Raw genomic sequence first — 12,737 nt, forward strand, 5'->3', positions numbered from 1 at the left:
CGTAATTCTTAATTGTTTAAATTACCGACGAAAAACGCACAAAAACCGAAAAACCACGCACACAACTAATTTTTTAACATTTATTTACTATTTTCCGAGACGAAACACGCAGAAAATTTGTTATTTTTCAATTTATAATTTTTTCAAATGACATTTTATAAATTAAAACAAAAACAAATTTCCTGTTTACTGCGATTGAAATATAAAAATTAAAGGCCGGCCTGACAGATTGGTATCCATTTTTTGACAAACAAATTTTGACATTTTTCGGATTATATGTATTACCTTATTATGTGTACTGTGATGAAAAACAACATAGTTTGAAGTAATTTATTATTAAAACTTGAGGCGTTCAATATACTAAGGGGTCAATGCTATTTGAAATTTCTGTTTATTTTAAACTTTTGAAATATAATGTTTCACAGATCAATAGATCTGATCTATGAAATTCCTTTCTTTCATTTTATTTGATATAAAACCAAACCCCTTAATTTTTAAGACCTTAAAACATCCGTTTTGTTACTGTAGTTAGTTATACAGGGTGTCCCAAAAGTTAACGTCGAAACGAAAACGGTAGATAGGGTAGGTGGTGACAGTTATCAGAAAAATAATTAAAAAAATCGCAGCCATATATTTTGGGAGTTATGGGCATTTGAAAAAAAGTAGAAAAAATGGTCACCCTGTGACGGTTTTTCATGTGCCGTGACTACAAATCTTAATTTTTCTCATTTTTTTCTTTTGTTACGGAACCTTGAATAACCCTGCTATCAAATGCATTCAAAAATTTTAACTCAGCTGCATCAGTTTTAAAGAAAATATAAAGTTTTTACCCAACTTAGTACTAAAAAAAATTTACATGACTCTAATTCAATGAGCCGTAGTGTAAAAAAAAATGCACTACGATGTTTCGGCAAGTTGTCTTAAAAGTTGGTGTGTTCAATTCTCTTTTCAAAATGGTATAACATTGTTGGGAATATTTCATAAATAACCAAGATAAAAGTTTTTTTCTTAAGAAATCCGACTTTTTTTCATGTAATTTTTCCATATTATTTAAGTTTTTCTATTCTGAAAGGTTCTGAAAGGGTACAAAACTTGAATAAAAATATGGAAAAATTACCTAAAAAAAAGTCGGAATTCTTAAGAAAAAAATTTTATCTCGGTTATTTATGGAATATTCCCAACAATGTTGTACCATTTTGAAAAGAGAATTGAACACACCAACTTTTAAGGCAACTTGCCGAAACATCGTAGTGCATTTTTTTTACACTACGGCTCATTGAATTAGAGTCATGTAAAATTTTTTAGTACTAAGTTGGGTAAAAAAGTAATATTCTCTTTAAAACTGATGCAGCTGAGTTAAAATTTTTGAATGCTTTTGATAGCAGGGTTATTCAAGGTTCCGTAACAAAAGAAAAAAAATGAGAAAAATTAAGATTTGTAGTCACGGCACATGAAAAACCGTCACAGGGACCATTTTTTCGACTTTTTTTCAAATGCCCATAACTCCCAAAATATATGGCTGCGATTTTTTTTATTATTTTTCTGATAACTGTCACCACCTACCCTATCTACCGTTTTCGTTTCGACGTTAACTTTTGGGACACCCTGTATTTAAAAACTACGAACTCTTATATTAATTTATTTTACTTCATTTTAACAATTTTCCATAAAAATTGAAGTACCATTTTCCCAGTGTACCTACAACCTAAGCTTAAATTCATAATCAAGTCAATTAAAATTTATATTTAATCAAACAATCTAATAAAACGGTAGGAAGTTTGTTGACACAAAAACACAAGTTTTCCAAAATATCACCTTCCATTTTTAGATTTAACTTGTTGGATTTGTATTTTTTTCATGTTTTTCTTCAATAATAATCATTTTCATCAATAAATAATATCTGGTATCAACACCACTTGGTTACTCTACAATTTTAAATTTTGGTATGCTACCTGATCACAAATAACAGACAACAACAACAACAACTCCATCAAGAATCCAGCACTTCTCCTTTTGTGGAGTTTTTACCATAAACCCTTCTTCTCTCCCCGTTTAAAATCTCTGAATCATGTTTATTCGAAAAAGCCGGTTTTCTTAGTGTAATTCTTCTTTCCAATTTAGACTTGGGCTGAGTGCTTATGGCTGCTACTTTTTCGGACTCTCTCTCAATTGACCACGAGTCCACGACCAAGAGCACAAATCTCCCAACCTATATAGCACCGCGCTGCCGCCGACTTTAGGTATACACAAATACAAATATATACGGCAGGCCAGCGTAAAAACAGCCGGATTGACGGATATTTTACGTTCGCTGCGTCATAATCTACACTAACCGGTTGGGGTCTGGACTGCTTCTATACTCGACTATACTACTTCATCAAAGGAATTTTCGTCGTCATGTGTACGCATAGTATCTTAAAGATACAAGTTCGGTTTGGTATACCAATTGGGGAGTATAGTTTTCGATTTTTTATTTTTTGTGTGATAAGTCTACTTGTTGCATTGTGGAATTGGAAGTTGCTGAATAAACATAACAACAACAAAAAAAAAGGTTTTTTTGGTTTCTTCTTCTACCTGCTGATGCTGATGGTGTACGTTGACTTCTGCTTCTTAGGTGGAGACAAGAGAGAAAGAGATGGTGAAGGTGATATATACAACAACATCAACAAGAACAACTTCTTTCCAACAGAAGTATCTACAACTCTGATGATAATGCTGTTCCATGCTCAACCAAAAAAAAAAAAAAAACTGGTACTTCCACTATTTTTATAGTAAAATAGCAAGATTAGGAAAACTGAGAGCCAAGTTGATCTGGAGACTGGTTGGTTACCTTTGTCTAGCTATATCTATACATATCTATCATCTACCCACCTCAATGCCCGTATTTGTAGTTATCTCACTGGCATACACCTTCTCTCTTGGGATCGTTATTATTACTCATGTAGGCCTATATAGAGTGGAGTAAACAACACACAAGTGTCTTTTGGTAAATCGTAACGTAGTATTACGATAGAGTGTAGGCTCTATGAACCTCTATGATCGTGTTGTGGTAATTTAAAGACTCTTAAATGAATAAGAAAAATCAAAGAAAAAATTCAGACAAATGATTGCCAAGTAAAGATTTCACTGTGTAACTTTTTTAGGTTAGATTTGTATAACATATTTCTGCGGTTAAAAGTGACATTAGTTCTATCACAAAGCTTGCGATTTAAAATTCAAGCATAACGAGATGTCTTTCAATATAGGTACTATGGTTTCTCTATAGTATCACGGGTTTCTCCGGTGAATATCACGGGTAAAATATCACGTAAGTATTAAGGGTTTCTTTAATAAATATCACGAGTAAGACTGTTAGACTTCTGCAAGTATAATGGCTAGGTTCAATGTCAACGTAAGTATCACAGATTTAGATGTGGTAAGTATGACGACAAGAATTTCTCGTTCATCCAAGTATTATGTGTTGCAATTATCACGGCTTGCCTCCATATGTACTTATGAGTATCACAGATTCATGTGGTAAGTATCACGACAAGAATGACTTAATTATCACTTAACTTAATAGTTATGTGCTGCCCCGGCAAGTATAGTAACTTGTTTCCGCAAGTATCACGCCTAGCCTTGTTACGTAGGCATAAGTATCATAGATTTCTCGAGTAAGTATCACGACAAGAATGATTAGTTCCTTCCACAAATATAATGTGTGGACTTGAGCAAGTATAATGTTTCTGCGATAAGTATCACAAGTATCACGAAGATTCGTATATATCACGATTTTCCTCACTTTGTATCACAGGTTTCCCTGGTAAGTATTATATTTTATCCCAAAAAAAAACGATGGGCCTCTCTTTTAAGTATCACGAGTTGTTCCCGGTAACCATGCATCCGTACCATACTAAAGGTTGCTCCGGGAGCTTGTTTTGATCAGTCGAAAGAGACAATCTTAAACAACACCCCTAAGATTATCACAACAAATGATTGCTTGGTAAGCAGGATGGGTAAGTATCACGGAGTGCTTTCTTTAATATCACAAGTTAGCTGGTAAACAGTACTATTTGCTGCGTTAAGTATCACGGAGTTTTTTTTTTCGAAAGTATCACAGCTTTCTTCAATTAGCATCACAAATTTCCTTTGTAAATAATTCAGTGTGCCTCAAAAAGTATCACAAGTTGCCCACTAAAGGAACTCTCGGTAAGTATCCTGGAGTGCTCCGTTAGTATCAAGCCTTACTTCAATAATTATCACAGGTTGCTGTGGTACATTTATCTAAATAAATCTAATTGGTTCCTCTTTCAAGTATCATAATTTCTTCGTTAAATAAATCTCAGTTAGTAGTATGGGTTCCTATGATTAGGTTCATGCAGTACTTCCGTAAATACCACGGCTTGTATCGATATCGAATTGCTCTGATAATTATAATTATCAAGGCAAGAAGTATAGGTTCATCCGATAAGTATCACGTAGAGCTTTTATAAGGGTCAGGAAGGTATCACAGGTTGCTCTGGTGAGTACCTCGATAAGTATGACCGGTTCATCGATCAAGTATCAAGGGTTTCCCTCCGACAAGTATCATAGAATTCTCTGCAAAGTATAAATTGTTGGGTTCACTATGGTTAGATTCACGTAGTGCTTGCATTAGTACTAAGGATTGCATCGATTAGTATCACAGCTTTTCCTAGTAAGTATGAGGGTTTTCTGTGATATTATGACTGTGATAATTATCACGATTAACCCCTGTAAATAGAACGAGTTTCTCCTGTTAGGTTTATGGAGTGCTTTCGTAAGTATCACAACTTGCCTCCATAGTAGGTATCACAGATTTCTCTGGGAATTATCATGGTTTTGTACAATTAGTATGACAGTTTCCGTCGTCGTTAAATTTCCACAGTAAATATCATAAATTCCCCCTTGATCAGTTGAAAGAGACTAATTCACTACACCTGGCAACCATGTTGCAAACAAGCATAGAATAATAAGTTCACGGTATTTGTTACTTTTTTTTTGTTGTTATTTTGTATTATTATTTTTATTTGTTGATCGTTGGCACTGCATATTGGGAGAGCCCATGAGTACAGAGAGTATACGAGTATACAAGTATCACAAGATGATAAAAGACAAAACAAACGACACAACCAACAAACAACAACTACACAAAACCATACAAAAGAGGAAAGAAATACCAAAACCATTTATAGATTTATTTCTCGTTTCTACGTTGAAGTTGCTATGCTACGCGCGTTTACGTGCATCCATTGCTGCTATCCCGCATGTTGTTGGTTTGTTGGGGATCTTGGATCTTGATGTTGTTTGGCCGGCCTAGCCTGGCCTGGCCCGGGCCATAGCATACGTTCAGTTGGGTTTGTTCTTCACTTCAACAACCTCAAGAAGTCGACTTGATGGCGAGTATAGCAACGATATGGATAAAGTGGTGTAGTGGAGAGGTTCTGGCGGTATTGTCGTTTAGTTGTGAGACTGGCTGTATGTTGTATTCACATTTGGGGTTATAATTTAAAGCAACTTGAAGTTGCTCACATGGCCAAAACTTGAGTTTCTTCTTTCTTTCTTATAGTATGAAGTCTTGTTATACGCTCTCACTATACTCACTGTCAAGGTCATTTTGGAATATTGCCTGACGGGTATTAGGATTTATATGTTTTTTTTTTTTTTTTTGTCTTTTTGGTTTACCTTTACACTTGTTAGATTTATTGAATTTTTTGATCAAGAATACAAATTAGATTTTTTTTTTATTGTTATTATCGTAGGCATAAAGAAGGTAAGTAAGGTACCTATGGTAATATAAATTCATTTGATTTTCAAGATCGTGTTACGTTTATTAATATGAATTTACTATTAACTTTAAATTACGGAAGAAGTTTTTTTAATTTTTAGATTTTTAGAAAATGATAATGAAACTACATTTTTGCTGTAAGTTAAAGACTTTTGTGAAAAAGATTAAGAATCGACAAGGAGAGTCAAACTTTTGAAATGAAACCTTTTAACCTACTCAAAAATTGATAAGCTGCTTTTCTAAAATTTTGTTACATCATGGTTTAAAGTCATAAACTTTTCACCAAAAATGTTTGAGCAAGCTTTGTTCACTTGAGCTTCTCGTAACGTCAAAAAAAGCAAAGCACTTGCTGATATTTGGGCCTATTAATACAAACTGAGAAAATCCTGAAGTAAATGCTTGAGCATTCTCTCATAAATTTCGACTTGAGTGATGAATGTGAGATCAATCCTAGGGCTTTGTTAAGATTATTTGTGTAGTTCAGGATTTCTATAAAACTTTTGCCAACGGAATACATTTTTGTGGACCTGACAAGAACTCTTTCATATTTAAATTAGAGAGCACAGAGCGGTCAGCGGTTCTCTACCAAAGAGAAACGTTATTAATTTACAAAAATGCTGTGGACAGCGATTTTGTGGCTGCCAGTTTTCGGAAGAGTTTCGCGTTGCTTTGGGAGTGCCTAAGTACCTTGTAACACATAATGCATTTTTTCGGCCGCGTTATAAAACCCTCGTAGGGCGCCCTCTTGCGTCAAAATAAAAATCAAAACTAGAAGAATTTTTTTGTTATTATTTTGAAATACATAGTTTTTTCACTGAGAAACTTTTTGTGTGGCCACATAAATCTCTCAGGTACTTTATAATTAAAATGCCCCTGTTCAGCGATTAACGTCTTAAAAAGGTTAATACTCTATCTTTTAGTTCCTCCAAACTAAGGGATTTCTGAAGTTCCAAACAATGTCGCGTTCAGGTGTGAAATTAAAGTTAAATAGTTTCCGCAGTATTTATGACAGAATTTTGTCATTCTATTTCATTGGCATTTCTTAGGTGAATAATTGTTAAACAAAACCCAATAAAAAGACAAATCTTTTGTAGGTACTTCGAGAAAAATATATTTAATCGTATAAAAACGGCAAAAAAAAATTCAATTAAAACTTAAAAAATCGTTAAAGATTAAAATTTTGACTTATACACACATTTTTGAATGCAATATTGTAAAACAACTTATAACCAATAAAACTACATCAAAAATTGTGTGATTGGTTGTGTACTTTAAGAAGAAAAAAAAAACTTAAAAGCAAAAGCTACAAAAACAGCTAATAGGTGTGTTTTTTTTGTTTATTTATGTAGATTTTGTGCAAAAAAACGACATCGAGATTTTTGAAATCAAAACAATTTACGTGTTAAAAACAACAAAAACTTTATCTGTATAGATTTTTGAAAAATCCAGATAATTATCCAGATTTTACTTTCTCTCGATAAAAACAGTAGTGCCAAGGTAGTTTAATTGTTGTGTTCATACAGAAATATCTGAAAATATTAACAAAAAAAAAAAGCGGAGAAAACGAGGTTTGAAAAAAAACTCTCATAGAAAAAAATAATCAAAAATTTGTTTGACATGGTTGCATTGAAATGTTAATATCTCGAGATATACGCAATGCACTTTTCAGATAAAAGTCTTAAATGGATCCTGATAAGATTGTTGAACAGATATGTATATAAAATTACCAAAATTTTTTCGAAAAATTAGAAATAAAAATAAAAAAGTTTTCACATTTGATTTTTAAAAAATCGAAAAAAAATTCAATATGGCTACCTTCAAACGCTTATAACACAAGAACGACGCAACTAATGTTAATGGTCATGGTCTTAAAATGTAGCTAAGAATATACAGATAACACGGTGTTACAAAAATGAGGTTTTAAAATATACGCGGGCGGAGACCTATCAGGTTTTGTAGAGCTAGTCGCACTGAAACGAAACGGTATTTGAAAATCCCCTAACACCCCCAAAATCTGGAGTTACGGGCAAAAAACGGTTTTTTTGGACTTCACCCATTGAAAAAATTCTAGCTTCGACTATTTTTTACCCATTTTCGATTTTTTTATAGTTTCTGATAGAAGATAAATATACCTTTTTAACAATGTATAAAACATGTAACTCGGTTAAACCACTTAGAATTTATAAGATGTCAAAGTTCAAAAATTCAATTTTTTTTGTCATTTGCCCAACTTCGGCATCAATTTAAAGTATATGTTTTCAAAACAACATGCTATTTAAAAAATATATTCTAAAACTATATCTATTTCCCAATTGATCGATGTACTTTTTATGAAAATCACTTCAAAATTGGCTTAGAAAAAAAAATTTTCCGATTTCAACCCAGATACAGAAATTCGAACTTTTTAGGTATAGAACAAAAATGTTGTTTCGGCACGTGGAAGGATCAGTTGGACGCCAGGATTTGATGAGGGGTTTTTGTAGAGGAGCTCAATACAAACATTTTTTTTCTTTAAGAGGGGGGTCTATCTCCCCCCGTTTAGGTGGTAGGGGCATTTTTCTAAAAAAAATTATCAAAATAAAAAAAAATTATTAAAAAACAACGGCAACACTTACAGTAATAAATGATACCATTTCCAAAAGGCAAAATTGTGCATTTGATTCTAATTTTTAAATCAATATAATATTACCAATAGTTTTTGAAATAATCGATTTCAAAGTTAAAAATAGGGGAAAAAAATGTTTGAAAACTCATTTTATACTATTTTTGTCCAGACTGTGAATTTAAGTAAATAAATTACTTGAACAGAAAACTGCCTCAATTAATTCCTTATCGAACAGTGAAAACTATATGTTTCTATGTCTTCTAGTTTTTGAGAAAATTGAAAAATAAAAACAAATAAAAACAAAAAATATTTTCAAAAAAGAAAAATCTGATAAAATAATTTTTCAATTTTCCCAAAAACTAGAAAACATAGAAACATATAGTTTTCACGGTTCGATAAGGAATCAATTGAGGCAGTTTTCTTTGTGAGTAATTTTTTTTACTAAAATTCGCAGTCTGGACAAAAATAGTATAAAATGAGTTTAAAAAAATTTTTTTCCCCTATTTTTAACTTTGAAATCGATTATTTCAAAAACTATTGGTAATATTATATTGATTTAAAAATTAGAATCAAATGCACAATTTTGCCTTTTGGAAATGGTATCATTTATTACTGTAAGTGTTGCCGTTGTTTTTTAATAATTTTTTTTTATTTTGATAATTTTTTTTAGAAAAATGCCCCTACCACCTAAACGGGGGGAGATAGACCCCCCTCTTAAAGAAAAAAAATGTTTGTATTGAGCTCCTCTACAAAAACTCCTCATCAAATCCTCTCGTCCAACTGATCCTTCTACGTGCCGAAACAACATTTTTGTTCTATACCTAAAAAGTTCGAATTTCTGTATCTGGGTTGAAATCGAAAATTTTTTTTTCTAAGCCAATTTTGAAGTGATTTTCATAAAAAATACATCGATCAATTGGGAAATAGATATAGTTTTAGAATATATTTTTTAAATAGCATGTTGTTTTGAAAACATATACTTTAAATTGATGCCGAAGTTGGGCAAATTACAAAAAAAATTGAATTTTTGAACTTTGACATCTTATAAATTCTAAGTGGTTTAACCGAGTTACATGTTTTATACATTGTTAAAAAGGTATATTTATCTTCTATCAGAAACTATAAAAAAATCGAAAATGGGTAAAAAATAGTCGAAGCTAGAATTTTTTCAATGGGTGAAGTCCCAAAAAACCGTCTTTTGCCCGTAACTCCAGATTTTGGGGGTGTTAGGGGATTTTCAAATACCGTTTCGTATTCAGTGCGACTAGCTCTACAAAACCTGATAGGTCTCCGCCCGCGTATATTTTGAGTGTTACACCGTGTAATTTTTGGTTTTTTGTGAAAAAACAATTTTTTTGAATCCAACATGGATGCCATGGCCATATGAAAATTTTTGTTTACATCCAACATGGATGTAATGGCCTTCCCACCAGCGTTGTTCTTGGAAAATAAATATAAGGGGCCACTTTCGGGGCCATTTCAACATTTTAGGGGCCATTTCATTTTTCATGTAAAAATTTTTTTTTAAAACACATATCAAAACACATAAACCAGGTATATTTTGTTTATTTAATTATTTTTTCTAATAAGTTAAACACAAACTAAATATATACATACATAAGTAGGTACTATAGTCTATAGATACAAGTAAGCAGTGTCAGCGTTACCGTTTATATTTTTAAAAGGTCGCTAAAAAAGTCGCTAATCTAAAAAATTGAATAAAAGTAGCTTTTTTTGTCGAAGAATTCGCTATTTAAAAAAGAAGGTCACTAAACGGTTTTCATATGTTTTTACATAGAAAAATAAACTCAAGTTGTCTTGAAACAAAGTTTTTATTAACAACAAAAAAATAACAAAATTAGAAACAAAAAAAAAAACAGTCTTCATTTTAGGAACTTAAATTTAGTTCGACGCTACGCTTGGACCGTTAAGATTTGAAGTATGAAACATTTAATTTGAACAATGATAAAATATTAAAAGAAAAAAGACTTTCAAGTTTCCCAATATATTTTTTTCCCTTTCCAATTTCACTGAAAATTCCATCTTTTTGTTCTTTGAGTTTGAATTGAAGTTGTGGGTAGGTAAAATGGATGAGTTTATGGGTAGGCGTTTTTCTTTTTCAATTCAGAAAAAATCTCTGAACAGAACCAGAACATTCGGAGCACGCTCTGAATAGCCTCTGAACATTTGTCTATTTACCTTAAATTTTCTTTTACAGAAACAAGAAATTAAATTTAAAACTTAAATTAAAATAAAAAAAAAACTAGACCGACTACTGCACTTTTGCACCATTATTTTATTTGTTTGAAATTCTTTTTTTCAATATCACTTGCTAAATGCTTGTGTTCAGCATTCAACTCGGTCTGCTCAGTTATTTTATTCGCGCTCTGAACAAGTTCAGAATACTTTCGTAACGAAAAAAGAAATTGAAGCTCTAAATATTCAGAGGTAAAAAGAAATACAATTTCTAGAAAAAAAAGTCGCTGTTATGAAATTGGTGAAAAGGTCGCTTTGAATAAAAAGTCGTCGCTTGGTCGCTAAGGCTTCAAAAAGGTCGCTTATAGCGACTAAAGTCGCTTAGCGGTAACGCTGAGCAGTGTTGCCGTTGGGAAACTCAAAACGGTCGCAAAAAAGGGTCACTAAATAATAATAGTCTAATAAAAGGAAGGTAATAGAAAAACTTAACCCCTGGTCTTTGGATCATTTCATCACCAAATGGCGAATTCCGCAATGTTGGAAAACTGTAATTGATCTATAACTCGCAGCCTATTGGTTTGACCGAATAAGTTATTTGATCCAAACTGTTTCTTCTATGTTAGATATAACTTTATAAATAAAGTCCCCAAATTTGTTTTCATGAAGATCGAACAACCGGGGCTTCCGAACTACCGAACTAGGCCAGGAAAATTGGTTCTTAACAATCTAATATATTTAATTTATTTTGGATTTTATTAAATGTTTTTGTTTTTTTTTTTGGCCATAAACTTTTTAAAATCATTTTAGTCTTTTTCCCAATGAAATAAAAATAACAGTGGACTGAATACTTCAGAAGCCTTTATCAATCAGGTTTAAACTAGATATAAAGATAAAGGAAAACAAATATCATTTGTCGTCCTTTCGCTTCAGTGAATGCATTCGCAAAATATTTTGACAATCGATCTTTAGTCGATAACTACTTAAAAAATCATCAAATTGTTAATACAACTAATTTATTTTGTAAAAATGCCTGTATTAATTAAAGAATTTCATTAAATGGGGCCATTTGCTGTTGGCCCTGGGCACGGGGCCAAAATATAAATTCTTGGGCCAAATGGCCCAATTGGGCACATTTGCACAACGCTGCTTCCCACTTCGGAGTTAAAATAAAAAAAAAACAAAAGCAACATTTTTGACAGACAGCTGCCAAAGTATATGTACAGTGGTGCCAAATGTTTGCATGGATTTCAAAAATCCCGATGTCGTTTTTTTGCACAAAATCTATATAGATAAACAAAAAAACACACCTAATAATTTCAGAATTCGAAATAAAATATTAAAAAAAATTATAACAGGAAATTTTGAATTTGATCTTAAAGGACCCATTTTCCTACCACAAATCATCAAACATTTAAAAAAAAATCTGCTTTACGATTTTAAGTAAAAGTTAAAAATTTCCCATACAAATTTGTATGGGGAAAGTATGACCCTACCTATAGGCACCGGTTAGTGACATCCGAAATTTTTTTTTGCTGAATTCCCCTTATTTAGTTCATAAACTTTCGATTTCCGAAAACATCACTTTGTGAAATAACGGACACCCTAATGGGGCATTATAATGGAAAAACTCTGTCGGCAACTTTTTTTGTCGTCCGTCGTCGTTGGGTGGGGAGGCCTTTTTACACAAAAGTGTCTGTATTTTTACTACAAAGGGTTCAAGTGATATTCAGTGCACAAGTAGTAGATAACTCATAAAGGTCCCTTATAATATTTTTGGTTTTCTAAACGGTTCAGTAAGTGTAAAAGTAGTTTTTGGTATTTTGTTAAACCATGTTAAAGTTTTTGATTTAAAATTTTTATAAAAACGATCAATTTAAAGATTCTGTCTTGAATAAAAAAGCTAGTTTTTTTCGGCAAAATTAAGTGTCAAATAAGACCATATTTTTTATTACGCAAAATTATGATTGTATCAAATGATTGAACCACCCGGCGCGGCGGTGGCGATGGTTATTTTTAAGACCCATGTACAAAAAATAATACCTTTAAATTTTCTAAATAAAGAAAGTTAGAACTTTGATAAAAATGACAGATCTTGAATAAAAAAGGTAGTTTTTTTTTGGGCAAAATTAAGTGTCAAATAAGACCATATTT

General features: G+C 32.0%; 1 protein-coding gene across 1 annotated transcript in view; it reads right to left on the bottom strand.

Moving 5' to 3' along the window:
• Positions 1 to 12,737, bottom strand: part of LOC129908168 (putative uncharacterized protein DDB_G0289263) — a 73,816-nt gene that overhangs the window by 59,464 nt on the left and 1,615 nt on the right. The gene's annotated exons all lie outside the window — the stretch shown is intronic.

Source organism: Episyrphus balteatus, chromosome 2 (genome assembly GCF_945859705.1).
Source record: "Episyrphus balteatus chromosome 2, idEpiBalt1.1, whole genome shotgun sequence".
Taxonomy (NCBI): Eukaryota; Metazoa; Arthropoda; class Insecta; order Diptera; family Syrphidae; genus Episyrphus; species Episyrphus balteatus.